This window comes from Lagenorhynchus albirostris, chromosome 18 (assembly GCF_949774975.1).
Source record: "Lagenorhynchus albirostris chromosome 18, mLagAlb1.1, whole genome shotgun sequence".
NCBI lineage: Eukaryota > Metazoa > Chordata > Mammalia > Artiodactyla > Delphinidae > Lagenorhynchus > Lagenorhynchus albirostris.
Genome location: NC_083112.1, coordinates 6,366,840 through 6,386,034, shown reverse-complemented (window position 1 = coordinate 6,386,034; position 19,195 = coordinate 6,366,840). Strand labels below are relative to the sequence as shown.

At 41.3% G+C, this 19,195-nt stretch overlaps 1 protein-coding gene across 3 annotated transcripts in view; it reads right to left on the bottom strand.

The window, feature by feature from the left end:
• Positions 1 to 19,195, bottom strand: part of MTUS2 (microtubule associated scaffold protein 2) — a 321,113-nt gene that overhangs the window by 198,828 nt on the left and 103,090 nt on the right. The gene's annotated exons all lie outside the window — the stretch shown is intronic.

The following is a 19,195-nucleotide window of genomic DNA, read 5'->3' as shown; positions in this document are numbered from 1 at the left end:
AATAATGGGAGTCAGTTCATTGAATCATTCACCAAGAAAGGCTTTGCACTGAAAAGTTAAAAACAGAACCTAATAAAATTATGAACTAGATACACTCCTACAGCTTGAACCACAGCAATTCAAAGCTTGGCTGGATGGACCAGATGTATAATATGGTATTTAGCAATACTATATAAAGTCAGGTGGTGGTGCTGAAGGTATTTTTTTGTGTTGAGAAGTCAATTCGTCCTCATCACGCAAGCAGAATCCTGAGGGTAAAAAAGTGGATCAAAGACTTGGCATCCTTGGATGCTGCTGCAACCCATCTAGATGATTTGGATCCTCTTTTGTTGAGATACTCACAAGCAGTACACAAATATAGGAACTATTAGTGAAGTCATATGCATGAATAATTCAACTCATTTTCCTATACTTAAATTAGTCTCTAGAAATGAAAATGAAGGCCCAAATTCTAGTCCCCAGATTGTGAAGCTGAAACCTCAATTCCTCCAAAATGTTATCTGATTTTAAAGTTTATGAAACTAAATTACCCATGTTTAACTGACACTTTTCATTATCATGTATGTTCAGTCTGCTTCTGACTATGAAGGAATAGCTTGTAGTACATCAACCTTCCTACAGAAAATAGTGACAACCACCCACACACAAAAATACAGAATTTAGCCGCTTGAAGACATCAGAGAGCAACCAAAGCAGCCAACATACCAGCACGAAGCAAAACATAGTAAGATGTGAGCCAGACCTTCCCTCTGCTTTCTCCCTGAAGCTTTCAGTGACTTGCAGTGCAGGCCACTATGCAGAGTAGGAAGCAGCACTCTAACCTTCCAGCATCTCACAAGGTGATGTTATCAGGGTTTTTTCCTCTTGGTTTTCAGTTATTTGGTCCTCTCTTCTGGGACGCCTGGTAGTTTTTGCCATAATGCTACTCATCGTGTATGGAACATTTTAGAGGCTCTTGATGATGTTAGCATCAGCAAGAAAGGATCCGATTTTCACCTGGCTGCCAGTAAGAGTAGAGAAAGATCCCTGGTCAGATTCAAATTTAATATAACTAAGGAAGAAATGCCCACAGATGAAAATGAGTTACCTCTGGAGACAGTGAGTGTCTTATAGTGACAGGAAAATGTTTAGAAATTTGGCCAAGCTCTCTGTGGAGATGTTTTAGAAAGTATTATTGTACTTGAAGTATGGTTAGATTAGATGACCTTTAAGATTCCCTTCCAAAAAGATCCCATGCATCTGTTTTCAAGGCAAAGAAACTAGTAAGCTAAAATGAGCCAGAGTCCAACCCAAACATCCAAATTCACTTATAGGAGTCATGCTTTTAAAGCAACATGAACAGATCCACTTGACTCTCTGCTGTTATCAATAACACAGTTGTTCCAGAATGTTCCATGAAAAGTCAATGAAAGGAAATAACACTTAATATAGTATATCTTAAAACTATCCTTGGGCTTCCCTGGTGGCGCAGTGGTTGGGAGTCCGCCTGCCGATGCAGGGGACACAGGTTCGTGCCCTGGTCCGGGAGGATCCCACATGCCGCAGAGCGGCTGGGCCTGTGAGCCATGGCTGCTGGGCCTGCGCGTCTGGAGCCTGTGCTCCGCGACCGGAGAGGCCGCAGCAGTGAGAGGCCCGTGTACCGGAAAAAAAAAAAAAAAGAAGAGAATGAAGGAAAAAGAGAATAAAGTACTTTATAGTAAAGGGAGGGTTCAAATGTAGACATTACATGAAAGTTAGAGGTCAAAACAAGAGCAAAGCCTATAACCAAAGGTGGAACCAGAGAAACAACCAGGAATCACTGCAGAAAGCTAGAGGTCAAATCAGATGATGACTTAAAGGCTTAAAGAGCCAGCAGAAATCAAGCCTCAGAATCAAGGTACCAATGTCTAGGGAACCTTAAAAATGTCCACAGCCTGCCTCAATCAGGAAGCCCCTTCACGTTCACGTCATGGCAGGACCAACGGAACCTCCCCAGAGGGCGGCACTCCAGCAGATGGAGGCAGCATGGTGGCTTGTACCTCTCAGACCTTCGCACTATGGATGTTGTCAGGTCATGTATCTCAAGTGAGAACACCACTGCTCCCACAGCTATGCTGTGATGAGGCAGGGAGAGGGCAAAGCCACTTAGCACGAGCCTGTCGGCTTCCGAATTTACAAGAGAGGGGCAATTTGTTTGTTTAAAATTTGTATTGCACAGATCACACATACATATCTAACTTCACGTGATTATATAAATGCAGTATTTTCTTTTCCCCTCCCTCCTCCTTCTTTCATCCCTCCTACCACAGGTAACCTGGTGAGCATCCTGTTTCCTCATGCTAATATTATTTACAAAACATATAGAAACATATACAGTTATTCTGGCATTGTTTTATAAACATGGGCTCTTAGATGTATTCCTTGCATTTTGCTTTACTCGCAGAAATCCCTTCAAGTCGCCCAGCAGAATTCCAATTCATCCTCTTAAATGGCCGCACAATTCCACACTGTGGTGGCTCCACAGTTTATATTCAATGACTTCCCTGTTCAGTGCCATTCACTCTATTCCAATTTTTGCCATGACAAGTGGTCATATGTATCGTTATACATGTATCTTGATGTACTGATGCTTTTATTTCTATGAGACCAATTCCCAGAAGACTGCTGAGTGAAAGAGTACATGTATTTTTAATATTAACAGATAATGCCGAATTGCATTTCAAAAAGGCTGTAATAATTCACAAAAGTGACACTATAATTCTATGAATGTAAAACTGGATATATTTTGGAATAAGATGCGAAGTTCGCACGATTTTTTGGAAAACACATAAGGCTTCAATGAAACATGAGACCTTCAGCTATCTACACTCTAATATTCTCTAGGCTGTGGGTTTTCTCTTCTCTGCCAAGTTTGAGATGTCCTAGATCACACGAGAGAAGCAGTACGTAACCTATAGGAATAGTGCGTAACTCTTATCTGGTGGAGTTACAACAGCAAAGCCTGACACCAGTTCATTCCAAGGATAAAGTAACTTCCCTCCCAGAGGCTATTAGAGTATCAGCCTGACTGTAATTTTATCCTCCTCTGTTTTTCACAGAAGGAAAGCATCCCAGCCCAAGTGGCAATAGAGTGTTCTCAGAGTCTCCTCAGCATGCCGGAGAGGACGCTGTCTAGGGACAGCCTGAAGAAGTTGACACGATGGGCTTCTTCGTTCCTCCCCAGCTAGAAGAGAAGCCACCAAGCTCGGTCTCTTGCTACAGCTCCAGGAAATGGGCCTTGGGTCACATGCCCCCAGGTTACAGAGCCATCCATCAGGCAAGGAGACCTTCAATGATGGCCGACACCCCCAGCCAGAGGCGGGGCTCTCTCAACTTTTCATGACCTAACAGGGGTTTTTCTGTGTGAGATGGGGCCACCTCTCTCACCTCCAGATTAGGGTTCCAGGCACAGTGCAGAAAAGAAAGAAGACCCAGGAATCCTGCTGTCATTCTAAAACCTGTAATCTTCTTGAAACAACTCTAAAATCAAACATCATCTTCACAATGGTTTAACTGCGGCACTTAAGCGAAGCTTGACAAGTCACAAAGCTTATCTGTGTGGTTATCTCTAGTTACACGAATTTCTTTCTTTGGCTAAAAAGGCATAAAGAGATCCCCTTTCCTCAGCAAAGATTTTAATATTAAAAAGGCTCCAGGGGCTTCCCTGGTGATACAGTGGTTAAGAATCCACCTGCCAATGCAGGGGACACGGGTTCGAGCCCTGGTCCGGGAAGATCCCACATGCCGCGGAGCAACGAAGGCCGTGCGCCACAACTACTGAGCCTGCGCTCTACAGCCTGTGAGCCACAACTACTGAGCCCGTCCGTGTGCTGGAACTACTGAAGCCCGCGTTAGAGCCCGTGCTCTACAGCAAGAGAAGCCACCGCAACGAGAAGCCCGCGTGCAACGAAGAGTAACCCGCGCACTGCAACAAAGAGTAGCCCCCGCTCGCCACAACTAGAGAAAGCCCGCGTGCAGCAAGAAAGACCCAATGCAGCCTAAAATAAATAAATTTATTTAAAAACCAATTAAAAAGGTTCCAAGTGTAAATAAAAGCAATTCAAGTTTTTAAGAATTTATTTCCACATTCTATGGATTTTGATGATCCCTACTGAATTCCACAGTCTTAAAGATTTGTAGGGGAAAAAATGTTTATGTCGTGTTTAACATTTAAAGAATGAATCTCGGTCTTGTTTTGGGAATTCAAATGGAGTTTCCACGAAGTATCAAGTGATGTGGCCTCTGATGGAGCGAGGGTGTCCAGCTCTCTGAATTCTTCACATGAAAAGCTTTGCTATTACAAACATTTAAAATCTAATGCCGGGACTTCCCCAGAGGTCCAGTGGTTAGGACTCCACGCTTCCCCTGCAAGGGGCGCATGTTCCATCCCTGGTCAGGGAACTAAGATCCCGCATGCTGCATGGTGCGGCCAAATAAATAAATAAACAAATGACCGATACTGACAGGGTTTTTAAAAAAAATCTAATGCCAATCAATCAATACATAAAAACAAACCAAAAAGCGTTAATGAATGAAAGTTTACATATAATATAAACACATTAATCGTTTGTTAAATGAATAATTCTTTTTTACAATATGTCCAAAATTGTCATGTCTCGATTATAGCAAAAAAACTACTTAATTTTAAAAAAATCTAATGCCAACATCTTCTCTCCATAGTGTAAATGAGAACATAAAAAGCCACTTAGACGCTGAGCGTTAAATTTGGCCATAACGTCAAATATTATTTGGCAGAACCAAAAATGAACTATCCCGCGAGTACTTTATACCATTTTCATTTTAATTTGAGATAAAAATGAGGGCAAATCTGAAAGGTCCACTTAGAATCTGTAATGTTATCTTTTTAATCTGAAGGAGGTTGCTTCATCAGCATGTTCTAAGATTGATGGCCGAAGAAGATGAGATACAGGCTAATATTAACTCCGTGCAACACTGGAAAAATACGGCCGGCACTAACTTAAATTTAATATGGCATCTTGGGAGACACAGCCCTAATTCTACAGGACATTGTATGCTAGAAGCATGAAGTAATGAACAGAGAGAGTTTATTAAAGAAGAGGCACAATTTCTTATTTACTTAGACTGCTGACAAATTGTTGAAAAAATTACACAGAGTATGGTACATCCCAGAACAATATTAATGTTGTATTATCATTCTTGTTCCAAAAGGGAAACTGGGTATTTTAGTGACAGAAAGTATTCTTTCAGTCAGCACACGAACTGTGATAATTTATGACCAGCAAAGCAGTTAGACTTTCTGACACTGCCTTACCTAAACTGGTAAAAACATTTTGATGCTAATTGGGTAAGACAAGAAAACTAAAGAGAATTCATTGTAGTTATTTAAATCCTGTCACTGATGTCCACGCCTTATGTCTCAGATAAACTATTCAGATGTCTCTTTCTAATCATGTTTTCTGAATTAATCTTTCAGCTGGTGGATCATGATATGATTCACTGAAAGAATGTCACCCTCAATTCTATGATCATAAAGACTGATGGGAGCAGGGATTGAAAGGATGCAGAATTGCACTGTTGTGATAGGCAAATGTGAAGGTAACACCACACCACTCTGCAAATTATCTTTTCTAAAATCAGGTTTGGGGACTAGTCAAGATGGCAAAATATGATCACATCTTGATGTATATCCTCCGCTCCAAACATACGCCCATGACAGATTTAAAATATAAATAGAAGTAGCCATGGTCGTCTTGCAAACGGAGATAGATTTGTGAATCAGGACTGGAACAGAACATGAAGCCGTGGGAAGGGTCCACGAGGCTCCCAGTCTGGAGACAGATTCCCATGGGGGCAGGGATACACTGCACTGCACTGCCCAGAGTGGCCATCAGAGACGGCGGCCAGCCTTATGAAGGACGCTGAACAAGTCTGCTGTTCACTGCAGACCTAGCGAGGTTAAAGGAAGCAGACACAGCCTGGTGACAGGAACCGTGGCAGCCTCCGCCCACCTCTCCCCGCCCCCCCCCCCACTACATCCCACTGCACTGGACTGGATCAGAGTCATCATGGCACAGGAGCTCAAGTCACCTATGAGGACCTCGTTTTGACTGGACAACTCAGGGCCTGGCAGACACAACCATTAAGCAGGGAAGGCAAACGTGGAGGGGGAAAAAGAGAAACAGTAATAACAAAATGAGTAAGTCAAAGCCTCAAAATATTAATACAGCTAATGCTAAGAAACACAGTTAGCAAAATCTACATGAATTTACCGTGAACGAATTCATTTCATGGACTAGTCTGACAAAGATTTTAAACTAAGTATGTTTAGGATACTCAGAGAAATAAAATACACCCATTAAAAAAAAACAAACCACCAAGACCTTGTGGAATGAAAACAGGAAGAAATGTAACAACATATAGATCCAGAAGAGAAATAACTAGAATGTCTGGAAATGGAAGATACGATCATTTAAATAAATAAAAACAGTCCAGGTGGGATGAACTCTAGACTGGATGGTGGAAGCAAGAGTTAGTGAATTAGAAGAGGGCTCTGCAGAATTCACCCACGAAGCAGCAACGTAAGATGAACAGTTAAGCGACCCAGGAGACAGATGAAGAGCAGGAGAAACATCTGAAGAGATAACAGCTAGGAAGTTACAAGGCACCCAGGACTAAATCATACAGAAGATGCGACGGGTCTTTTTGAAGTATCAATAAATTACAAAGTGCTACTGAGAGACACAAAAGAACACTTGAATATATGCAAAGATAGAGCATATTCATGAAAAGAAAATAATACTATAAATATTAGTTCTCCCCAAATTATTCTATTAACTCAAAGAATAATTATAATAAAAAATCCTAAGAATTTTACTTTTTAGCTAAACAAACTGACTTTAGACTTCATATGTAAGAACAAAGATCCAAGAATAGGCAAGATAATGATAAAGAGAGAAATTTCCCTGCCACATCTCAAAACGTAGGGTAAAGCTATTGTAATTAAGACAGTGCAGTGCTGACACAGAGACAAACAGAATGCAGCAGAGCAGAGAGCTCAGAAACAACCCTAGACACATTTAAAAGCAAGGAGATGGGGGTGAACCCTGGCCATGTGCAAAGACTGTTTAATAAGTAGTTCCTGGGCCCCTGGTTATCTCTGAAGAACAAAATGAAATGAGACCTCTACCTCATGCTAGACATAAAAATCAACTGATCAGGGGCTTCCCTGGTGGCGCAGTAGTTGAGAGTCCACCTGCCGATGCAGGGGACGCGGGTTCGTGCCCCGGTCCGGGAAGATCCCACATGCCGCAGAGCAGCTGGGCCCGTGAGCCATGGCCGCTGAGCCTGCGCGTCCAGAGCCTGTGCTCCGCAACGGGAGAGGCCACGACAGTGAGAGGCCTGCATACCCCCCTCCCAAAAAAAAATCACCTGATCAGTTGCAGGAGGAATAAAAACTATAGTATGAAAAGTGAATTTTTAAATCTTTAGAGAAATATACTGGGGGAAAAGCATGGGTAGGAAAGAATTTCTCATGAAACACAAGCAGCACAAACCATAAAGGAAAAGATTGATAAATCTGTTTAAAATTAAATTAAAGTGAAAAACCTGTGTCCAAAACAGATGCCACAAGTAAATTTAAAATATATCTGATATTCGTATAATGAACCAAGGATTGGTAACCAGAATGTATAAGAATAAAACAAGTAAGGAAAAGGCAATACCTGAATAGAAAAATGGAAAGCATATAAATCAGCAACTAGTAGAAGAAATCCAGTCACAAAAATTATATTCAAAACAGGTGCTCACACAGACTAATAATTAGGAAAATGAAAATTAAAACGCTACAATACTATTAATGCCCCTCAGTTGGCAAAGACAGAAAAATCTGACAGCAACAACTATTGGCAAAGACGGGGAACAGTCTTTTTATACAGCGAATCGGAGCATCACTTTGAAGGGCCTTTGCCCACACCTGGTTGAAAGAAGAACTATGCACATACCTTATGACATACCCAGCAATTCTACTCAGAGATTTTCTCAACAAGTGGTTCTCATCTGAACCGTAATGACTGGAGGATTATCTTCTCACAACTCCCAAGGAGCAGTCCAGTGGTTAAGACTCCACGCTTCCATTGCTGGGGGCACAGGTTACAAAACTAGCACAGTTCTGGATGCGTAGGCAAGAAATTAATTCATACAAATAATGGGTGATTTGGGGCATTAGGGCTTAATTCTCCAGGGGACTCTCAGTGAGGTAGGCTGTGATAGCTGCTCAGAGCCCGCTGCTAGAAACAGTCTAAAGTGAAATAAACTACGTGTTCATCCACAGTACAAATATACACACTGCAGTACACACCACAACACTGTACAATAGTTGTCAGGAAAAGCTCAAGCTAAATGATGTATCAACATGGATATACTTAAAAAATAATGGCAGTGAAGTAAGTCAGACAGAGAAAGACAAATATCATGTGATATCAGTTATATGTGGAATCTAGAAAACTGATACTAATGAACTTATTTATTAAACAGAAACAGACTCACAGACATAGAAGACAAACTGATGGTTCCCAAAGTGGAAAGGGGGAAGGGATAAAACAGGAGTTTGGGATTAACACATACACACTACTACATATAAAACAGATAACCAACAAGGGTCTACGTATATAGCACAGGGGACTATATTCAATATCTTGTAATAACCTATAAAGGAAAAGAATCTGAAAAAGAACAGATTTTTATATATATATATATATATGTGTGTGTGTAACTGAATCACTTTGCTGTACACCTGAAACTAACACAACACTGTAAATCAACTAAACTTTAATTAAAAATAAGTAAATAAAGGGGGAAAAAAATCATCATGCTGTACACCTTAAACTAAAAAAAAGGAGAATGGAAAAAGTAAGTTATGGAATATTACATATAGTTTGATGACACTGACGTAAAAATGTAAGATATGTAAAAACATACTATATTTTAAGTGTAGGTACAAATATGTGTAGCAAAATATAAAACACACGCAAGGGAATAATAAGTACCAAATTCATATGGGGAGGAGACTGAGACTGAGGAGAGGTTCACAGGAAAATCTAACTAAACTGTAATGTTTTAACTCCTTAACAATCAAATTACGTTAAATATTAATACCTGTTAAACCTTTGTGGTTGGAAGATGGGTGTTTGTATTACCTCCTATGCTTTTCTCCGTGTTTACAACAGCTCTTACTTTAAAAAAAAAAAAATAGACTAGGGACTTCCCTGATGGTCCAGTGGTTAAGAGTCCGCCTTCCAGTGCAGGGGACACGGGTTCGATCCCTGGTCAGGAACTAAGATCCTGCATGCTGCAGGGCAACTAAGCCCGCGAGCCACAACTACTGAGCCCATGTGCCTCAACTAGAGAGCCCGTGCACGGCAACTACAGAGCCCACGTGCTCTGAAGCCCGCGTGTGCCATAACTAGAGAGAGAGGAGCCCAAACAAGACCCCACACAGCCAAAATAAAGAAAAAAAGAAATATTTTTAAAAATAGCCTAAAGAAATCCACAAAATGTAGGTGTGCACATCTTTCTGTAACACCTGCAGGACGTGAAGCCTGCGTCATCTCAGCTGGGTTATCTGGACAGCCTCTGTGATTCTCAAATTCATCTTCCTCCCTTCCCTGCTGCCAGAGCCATCTCTGTAAACCACCCACTGTTCACGTCAGTCACCTTCAAAGGCGCCACCTTCAGACTCAGGAGCAAGTGCACAGGCCTTCCTTGATGCAGCCCAGGAAACCATTGCCGGGCTTACCTCTCAGTGCCCCGCCCCCTTTGATGCTTCCAAAATACGCATTTCTTTTAGTTCCTTGAACACATTACACTGCCTTTTGCTTCTGTTTTTTTTTGCTTAGGTTGCTTCCCCGCATGAAGCACTCCCCCGACAACTGCTCAGGCCCCACCTTCACCGGGATGACCCTCCTGACCGGGCCAGGCTGAGCTGAGAGCCCTTCCATAGGGCTTTCCCCCCCATAGGGCTTTCAACTCTCCTCTCTTTTGGAAGATGACACTCTGTGTATCTTTCAACACCAATCCAAGAGCTGTGACCTATTAACTATTGTACCTCTTAAGACTTAATACAATGCCTGGCCCAGAAGTGCTTAATGGAATTGCATGGTGAGCTCTACTACTTTCCCCCTTTCTAGTTTTCCCTGACTCAGTACTCCACATCACTGCCTGAGAAAACAAGAATTATACCCAAGGAGTATCAGTCTCCTATCAGCTCCTGCATTGTTTAGCAACCGCAAAGAGATCTCTGCTGACCTGAAACAAACTGACTGCCAGATATCTCTAGAGCAAAGATGCGTTTATTCAGGATCAGAAGAGAATTGCAATTCAGGGTCTGCAACCATGGCGAGTCGTGTGCAAGTCCCCACATGGCAAGGGAAGGAGAAGAATTTTATAGAGGGGAAAGGAAATTGGGACGGCTAAAGTCAAACAGTCCATGGCTTTTCGTTGGCTGAAAAGGGAAAAGGAAAGCACAGGAGTTTCACTGGTCCTGAGAGCTCCCTCTTCTGGGCCCCCAACTCCATTTAACTGAGGTTTCTGTTTATTAATTTTTTACATCTTCAAGTTATATTAACATGACTTCTGCAGTCAGAAGGCTGGAAATAATCCATTTTCAATGTTCTGCTCATTGGTCTAATATGTAAACTTATGCTATTGATTCAGTCTCCCCAATGAACTAATCCCGGATGAAAATACGAAATGCATCTTTTGGTTGTATCTTCTCTTCCAGTACTTCCATGATATCTTCTCCCCCACCTCTTCCTCTCACACCGAAGGCATCCTACTGTCTGTCTTACATCTTAATTTACCATCTCTGCTTTTCAACCACTCTGGGATTAATAAATGTAAAACACAGAGTGCCGTTCCTAAGTATTCTGTAGGCAGCTTGACTATGGCCTCAGAGATAATGCACCAGTTTGGGTTTAAAAACAAACGACTGGAATTTCCAGTGGAGTATGGGAAATGAGACATGGCTGGCTTTTTTAACAAGCAGGTTTCATGCCTTGAACACAATTACACACCTATTGTTCCGTATACTTACTAACCTCGACCTTTTCCCAAGCATGACCTCACTAAATCCCAGTCTCAGAAAACTTGAACAAAACATTTAAGACCTAGATGAAGTTTATGAGCGTATACACACAAACTGTAATCACTTAATTTGACTGATTTACTACTCATTAAATTTTGCCCAAGTACCATCAATGCTTCAATAAAATATTTTGACACAAAGCGAATTTTGAGATTTATGACATCCTTATGGACTTGCAGGCTGTTAACAGCTCTTCCCAGCTTTATTTACTACTTGGGAAATAACTCACTGCATTATACTCACCACATCACTGACATATTTCTTTGCAGATGCCATACAAAGTCCTACTCTGCAAGGTCCTGGAGACTTCGCTATGGTAAAGGGGCCGGTATAAGAAACTGAGGATTATGTGATTTCACAGTCATTACTGTACAACCACACCCATTCAAAAAAGTCAGAGAGACACTGGGGAAAATGTACCCTGAGCTACTGCTCTTTCTTTTCAGGTCTGAATATGAAGGCTCTCATGATTAGGGAGCAGTAGGTTGACACTTAGCCCCACCCCCAAGATTTCCCAGGATCATCGTCCACTGAGTGGTCTGATGTTCAGCGCTGGCTCAGTCCAGCTGTGGTCTCTTGGGCACAGCAGCCCAGATACCCCACAGTCCTCACCCCACCATTTGCACATTAGTTAGCCTTCTTCACAAACACTGCAAAAGAGCTTCCAGAAGCATAGAGAACACAGGCTCATTCCCTAGCTGCCAGGATGTCAAAATCTCAGTTATGCTGGTACCCAGGGAGACAAGAGTTAATTATCACCTTTCTCCTTAACAAGTGCTTCTCATCACTCTTCTTTATTTTTATTGTTTTTTGTGGGTTTTTTTGCGGTACGTGGGTCTCTCACTGTTGTGGCCTCTCCCGTTGCGGAGCACAGGCTCCGGACGCGCAGGCTCAGCAGCCATGGCTCACGGGCCCAGCATGTGGGATCTTTCCGGACCGGGGCATGAACCCGTGTCCCCTGCATCGGCAGGCAGACTCTCAACCACTGCGCCACCAGGGAAGCCCTCATCACTGTTCTTATACCTGTACTTCTCCTCATAAATCAGATTCCCTCTGAGCCAATTATGCAAACGAGGCAAAAACAAAAACACATTGATATCTTGGAAATCCTAGTGCCAGCCACAGAATGTTGAAGCCAGCAAGAGACTGAGATTCCCTGTGACGTTTTCCCATTTCCCACTGCTCATCACTGTCTAAAGAGTCACCCTGAAACTCAGACTGGATTTCTGAACCTCCAACAACAGTACGACCAACAATGATTACGACTTGGACAAGCTGAGGCACCCTGAGACTCCGGAGCAATGGGTCTGAGGATGCCCAGGACCAAAACCTCTAGGCCCCGACATCCGGCCACGCGGCAGCTGTAGATGCTGGTCCCGCTCCTCTGCACAGGGCTCCAGAGAGCCCTTCTGTAACAACGTGGCTATGCCGATATAGTCTCAGAGCAAATCACTCACACCTGGCTGTTTGAATTAAAAGGGGAAAACACGTAGTCACCAGAGTCCACTATGGTGATGATGTAAATGCCCCCAGGCTAACTGTGGTCCAGAAATGCCTGGGAAGCAGCCCTTGGCTGATAGAGTGCCACGACACTGTTACTCTGATAACCTCCAAAGTGCTGGAATGACAAGGCACTAAGTTACACACACGAAGTGCTCTAGCTTGAGAACGAGAGCACAGTTAACTAGGAAAAAATGCCAAGCAAGTTCATCCTCTCTATACAGCAGCACTGAACTGCTGTGTCCACTCAATGCAGCTTCTCATGCTCGCCTGTGCCTACTACCCACAGGCCCCTGAGCTCTCCTGGGAGTCTGTCAAGGCCACAGTGAGGTCAAACCAAATCCAAGACACACGAGTGTTCCGACCACCTCCACAGCCTGGGGCTTAGCAGAGGTGGCCGAGCATGTGGACCACGGATTCTGGAGCCAGACGACCTGGGTTTGAATCCCAACTCTACCATTTGCTAGCTTTATAAATCTAGGCATTTTTCTTTGCCTTGGTTTTCCCACCTGAACAATGGGGTTAAAATACTATTTAACTCAATAGATAAACAACAAGAGTTTACTGTATAGCACAGGGAAATATATTCAATACCTTGTAGTAACCTATAATGGAAAAGCATAGAAGAAAAAGAATATAGATATATAGATACACACACACGCACACACATATATATGTATCACCAAATCACTTTGCTGTACACCTGAAACTAACACAATATTGTAAATCAACTATCCTTCAATTTTAAAAGAAGTACTTAACTCATGGGTGGCATAAACACTGAGTTAATATGTGAAAAGCACATACTAACGTAGTGCCATACTGTGTCGGCCGTCACGATGTTACTTTTCTTATTACTAGAGCACATGGGAGAAGAAAAAATAGGTGGACCCTCGAGGATTAATCACTGAAGACACTGTCCCCTCCTTCCATAAGAGCGACTGCTTGGGGTCCACTTCAGCTGTGAGATGGTGCTTCCCAGCTTAATCCAATGGGCAATAAATTATATTTTAAGTGTAATAAAGGAAAACAAACAAAAAGACGTGGTTGGGCTACATAAAAGAGCAAAAGATTAATCAAGTAAATTGGCAAGTTAAGTAATTACAGGAGAAAAAAATCTCTCTTTTTTTTTTTCCCCCTCCAGTGAATTTCTTTAAGGGTCCCCTTGCCTGGGCTAGAGAAAATGATTTTTATCCTAAGTGGATATTGCCAGTTTTAATGACTTAACTAAAACAAAGATAGCTTTATAGCCTTAATATTGTGAAGATAACATGAAGAACTGTTATGAGAATTTAACACATGGGAGGCTGTCTCTCCACGGAGTGAGATAAATACTAAAAATTGTAATCGTCTCTTCCTTAGGAACAAAAAAGATCTCCGTAACAAAACAAATTACTTTTGGCTTTCTATCCTCTGAAGAAGTTTCTAAGAAGTTCCCAATGATGAACTTCTTGAACCTAACGCTTGTGAAAGTCCTGAACATTAGGTTCTGAAGTCTATTAGGTCTGGGCTTCCCTGGTGGCACAGTGGTTGAGAGTCTGCCTGCTGATGCAAGGGACATGGGTTCGTGCCCCGGTCCAGGAAGATCCCACAGGCCATGGAGTGGCTGGGCCCATGAGCCATGGCTGCTGAGCCTGCACGTCCGGAGCCTGTGCTCCGCAACGGGAGAGGCCACAACAGTGAGATACCCACGCACCGCAAAAAAAAAAAAAAAAAAAAAAAAAGAAGAAGTCTATTAGGTCTAGTTGATTTATAATATTGTTAAAGTTTTCCATTTTCTTATTGATCTTCTCCCTAGGTGCTCTATATATTATTCAAAGTGGAGTGCTGAAGTTTTTAACTATTATTGTTGAATTCTCTATTTCTCTCTTCAATTCTTTCAATTTTTGCTTCATGTATTTTGGGTCTCAGTTGTTTGGTGCATGTATGTTTATAACTGCTATGTAATCTCAATAGATTAATCTTTTATCATGTTATTCTTCTTTGTTTCTAGTAACAATTTTTATCTTCAAATCTATTTTGTCTGATATTAACATACAGATTCTAGTTCCCTTTTGTATACTGTTTGTACAGTATATCTTTTTCCATTCTTTTATTTTCACCTATTTGTGTCTAAATTAAATCTAAAGTGTGTCTCTTGTACATAGCGTACAATTGGATACAGTTTTTTTTTAAATCGTGTTCAACTCTCTGCCCTTTAATTGGAATGTTTAATTCATTTGATTTAATATGATTATTGATAAGGCAGAATTTGTGTTTGCCATTTTGCTATTTGCTTTCTATATTACTTATATCCTTTTTATTCCTTTCTTCCTCCATTACTGACTGCTTTCTTTTGTGTTAAATATATACCTATTGCCTAGTTTACTATATTAATCCCCTTGTCATTTATTTTACTGAAGGACTCTTTTTAGTATTTCTTATAGGGAAGATCTGATAGTGATGATTTTGTTAAGGTGGGGATGTTTAATTTCTCCCTCATTATTGGAGGACAGTTTTGCTGGACATAGAATTTTTGGTTTATTTTTTTTTCTTTGAGCACTTTGACTATGTCATCCACTGCTTTCTGGCCTCTACAGTTTTTGATGAGAAATAAGCTGTTAATATTTCTGAGTATTGCTTGAATTTCTGACAACTTTCTTCTCTATTCAAGATTCTCTCTTTATCTTTGGATTTTGACAGTTTAATTCTGATGTGTCTAAGATAATTCTCTTTGAGTTTACCCTACTGGGAGTTTGTTGGGTTTCTTCGATGTGTAGATTCAAACTTTTAATCAAATTTGGGAAGTTTTCAGCCATTATTTCATCAGTGTTCTTTCTTCCCCTTCTTCTCCTCTCTTTTTGGAACTTCCATTATGCATATGTCATTATGTTTGATGATGCCTCACAGGTTTCTGAGACTCTTCGTTTATTTTCATTCTTTTTTCTCTGTGTTCCTCCAACTGGATGATCTTAATGATCTATCTTTAGGTTATGTGATTCTTCTGCTTGCTCAAATCTGCTGTTGAGCCCCTCTAGTGAATTTTTCATTTCAGTTATTGTACTTTTTCAATTCCAGAATTTCTATTTAATTCTTTTTTGTAACTGCTATCTCTTTTTTGGTATTTTGTATTTGGTCAAGGCATTTTTCTCATACTTTACTTACTTAGACATGGTTTCCCTTCATTCTCTGAATATATTTAAAACATCTGCTTTAAAGTGTTTGCTAATATATCCAAGGTACGGGCTTTCTCTGGGACAGTTTCTATTGACTGCCTCCTCCTCTGTGCAGCCCCCTCCATCCTGTGTTTGGCCATACTTTCTTAATTCTTTGTGTATCTCATTAATTTTTGTTGAAAACTGAGCATCTCAAATGATATAATTTGGCAATTTTGGAAATCAGACTTTCCTCTTTCCCCAAGGTTTATTTTTGTTGTTGTTTGTTTAGTGACTTTTCCGAATGAATTCTGTAAAGTCTATATTCATTTGTCAGGTATAGCCACTGAAGTCTCGGGTCTATTATCTTAGCAGACAGCTAATGATTGAACAGAGGTTGCCTTAAATGCCTGGAACTAAGAAGTCTCCTGTCTTTGCTGAGTGGCTCTGTGCTGTTGGCACATGCCTTCAACACTCAGCCAGGCAGTTTACACTCCACCTCAGCCTTTGCTTCCTGCTTGCCTAACGCCTCAAGTTCAGCCAGAGGTGAGAGCTTACGGCCTCCTCAGGTCTTCCATGAGCATGCACACAGCCCTGGGAATATACACAGACCTAAGTATGAGCATGGCCTTCTAGATTACCAGGAACATATCAGAGCTTTTCCGAGCCCCCCCATGGATGATACCTCATTCCCCAACTTTTTTAAACTTTCTGGTTAGCCCATTGTTTGCACAACTGTTATCCTCTGCCTCAAATCACTTTTCCATTTTGGAATAAAAGTGCCTGGAAGATTTTAGGACCTTCCAGATCTGGCCTATACAAGAGGGAAGAGAGTTCAATCCTAGGAAAGGTAACAATTTTTTCGAGGAGATACTAAAATGGGTAGGCTTAAAATCAAGTGGATATAAGTAAAGTCTCTTTTCAATCAGGCTCACAAGTCCTGTTATGAATATCTGTATATTGAGGAGAACATCATTTATGGAACATTAATCAGAAGACCAGGACATGAGTGTACCAATAAGGTCAGAAGACCTACCCTGAGACATCTCACAGGGCACTGTCCCACCAACAGTAGCCAAATCTAATATTATGTGAACAACCCAGTATCCCTGTTCATAATGGACTGAACCAGAGAAGGCCACTGGACTCAAGGGAAGCCAGTACACAGGCTGGTCAGTGACCCCTGACCTGGAGCAAAATGATGAGTTGGTATAATCAAAAGCTTAAAGAAAACAGAAAATAGATCATGAACTACTGTGTGAAATGCTGCAGATTTATCTGAAGATACAGACGTATGGCCATGGATACCCATGCAAGTCCAGGAAACATTTCAGGCATTTCAATTCCAAAATGAGTGAACTTAAACACCTGCAGACTTACCACAGTAGGGCTGCAACTTAATCTGCATTAAGGAAACATTTCAGGCATTTCAATTCCAAAATGAGTGAACTTAAACACCTGCAGACTTACCACAGTAGGGCTGCAACTTAATCTGCTTTTAGTGAAACACAACTTCTGCCTTTGCCCTACATCCCACTTCTCTTTCTTTATCTTAGGGATGTTTGTTTTTTTCTAATACACTAAAATTAATGTTGTGTCTGTGTCTGTGTCACTGTGAGCCTCTTCTTATGTGCTCAGTACTGGAGTTCAGTGACCACGGGGTTGTGTGCTTCGTGCGGGTGTAGCCTTGTGAGTAGAGAGATCAATCAGCCATGGCAAAGTGGTTATGAAAAGCTAGCCTTCGAGGAATAACCTCCCTCTCCAATATTAAAGACTCATAAATTATTCAACCCCCTTGGAAGAGGGTTTTACAGAGAAGTATTCAAAGTCATTAAACACCACTTTTCTTTTTAAAAGAACATCTTCATTTGGAAACCAACCAAAGACAAAATAGTGCATCAACCAAATTTAGGACTGAGAAAGCGTTCTCTTCATGTAACATATTTTATGTTCCTATTTTTGGATAAAGTATTTTCACCTCACAGACCTACACAGTATGGATGCCTAAGAACACAGCAACTGTTGACTAATTTTTAAAGAGTTTATTTATGGTCCACCCATAAAATTTCTCCTCAGTCTGAGGAAAAAAGTCCTACAGGTATTTTCAAAGGAAAGGACCTAGCTGTTTTTATATAAAAGTGAGATAAACCAGAAAATCTGGAAACCTAAATGAAATCAGAAATCATAGGTACAATGTGAAGCCACAACGTACCTACTGGAATCACAGCGCAAATCAAATGTACTTTCAGATTTTCCAAATAAAAATAATCAAATTTTCAAAGTTTGCTTTTAATTGTTTGAGAAAGATATTTACTTTCTGTGCTTTTTTTCCCCTGGGTTGAGGACGCCTAGCATCACTGTATAATATTTAGTTTGCTGAGAGTAGGTATAAGAATTTTAGGAGACGCAACTGAAAAACCCCTTCCTCAGCCATCCAGATGGGGGTTTCTGTCTCTCTCCTCTAAGGAAGAACCTCTCCATGGTTATTATCACAGTTCCTGCTAAGTATTTCCAGTGGCATTGCCTCAAACAATACCTTTTGACAAAATTCAGGCCAGTAATTGATCTATTAAAATCGTAACCCCCTTTACATTTAAGTTTACAGGTTTCTTTCCACTTCCATACCATTTCTTTGTAACTTACTACATGAGCCCATGTTAAACAATCCCTTGCATTAACATCCCACCCAGCCTTAGAGCCTGTAATGATTTCCTTTAAATTATGATCATTATTTACAGAAGCTTTTCAGGTTTCTTTCCTTCCTTTAAATGAATCCACCTTCTCTCCTCACTTTTCTATCTACATTTACTCTCTTTGTGGTCTTATCCAGGCTCATAGCTGTCAGTATGACCTAAAGGCTAATGGCTTCCAAATTCTTATCTAGAGTCCAGACCTCTTCCCTGAACTCCAGATGTGCATATTCAACTGCCAACTCTGCCTGCATGTCTATTAGCATCCCAAATGTAAGATGTCTAAAAGTGAACTTCTGGTTTTCCCCTCAAACCTGCTCCCTGCCCCAAAATGGTGGCCATAAGGAGAGTGAGGAAGACATCTGGGCAAATCTTAAGGTGAGAGGACCCATCATGGCTCCCTGCCCAGGTATTTGGGCATGGAAGAGATCTGAAAGTCCTCCCACAATTTAAGGTAAGGTAAGGTAAACAGAAGACAGCTGAGAGTCAAGAGCCACATGCCTACTGGGGACAGCCACGATGCAGGGCATGGGGACCCGTTAGCAGAAGCTCGGAGAGAAAATAGATAAGGAGGACCTCAGGAAAGCAGTAGTGCCAATGAAAGCCGAGATATGGAGATGGCCCAGCCAACTCGAGAGCTCGCCCAGCCCTGGAAACAGTACTATGTACCACTTGCACCAACAGACAATGAATGACACAGTTCAGCTACGGAAAAATGAAGAAAAATATGA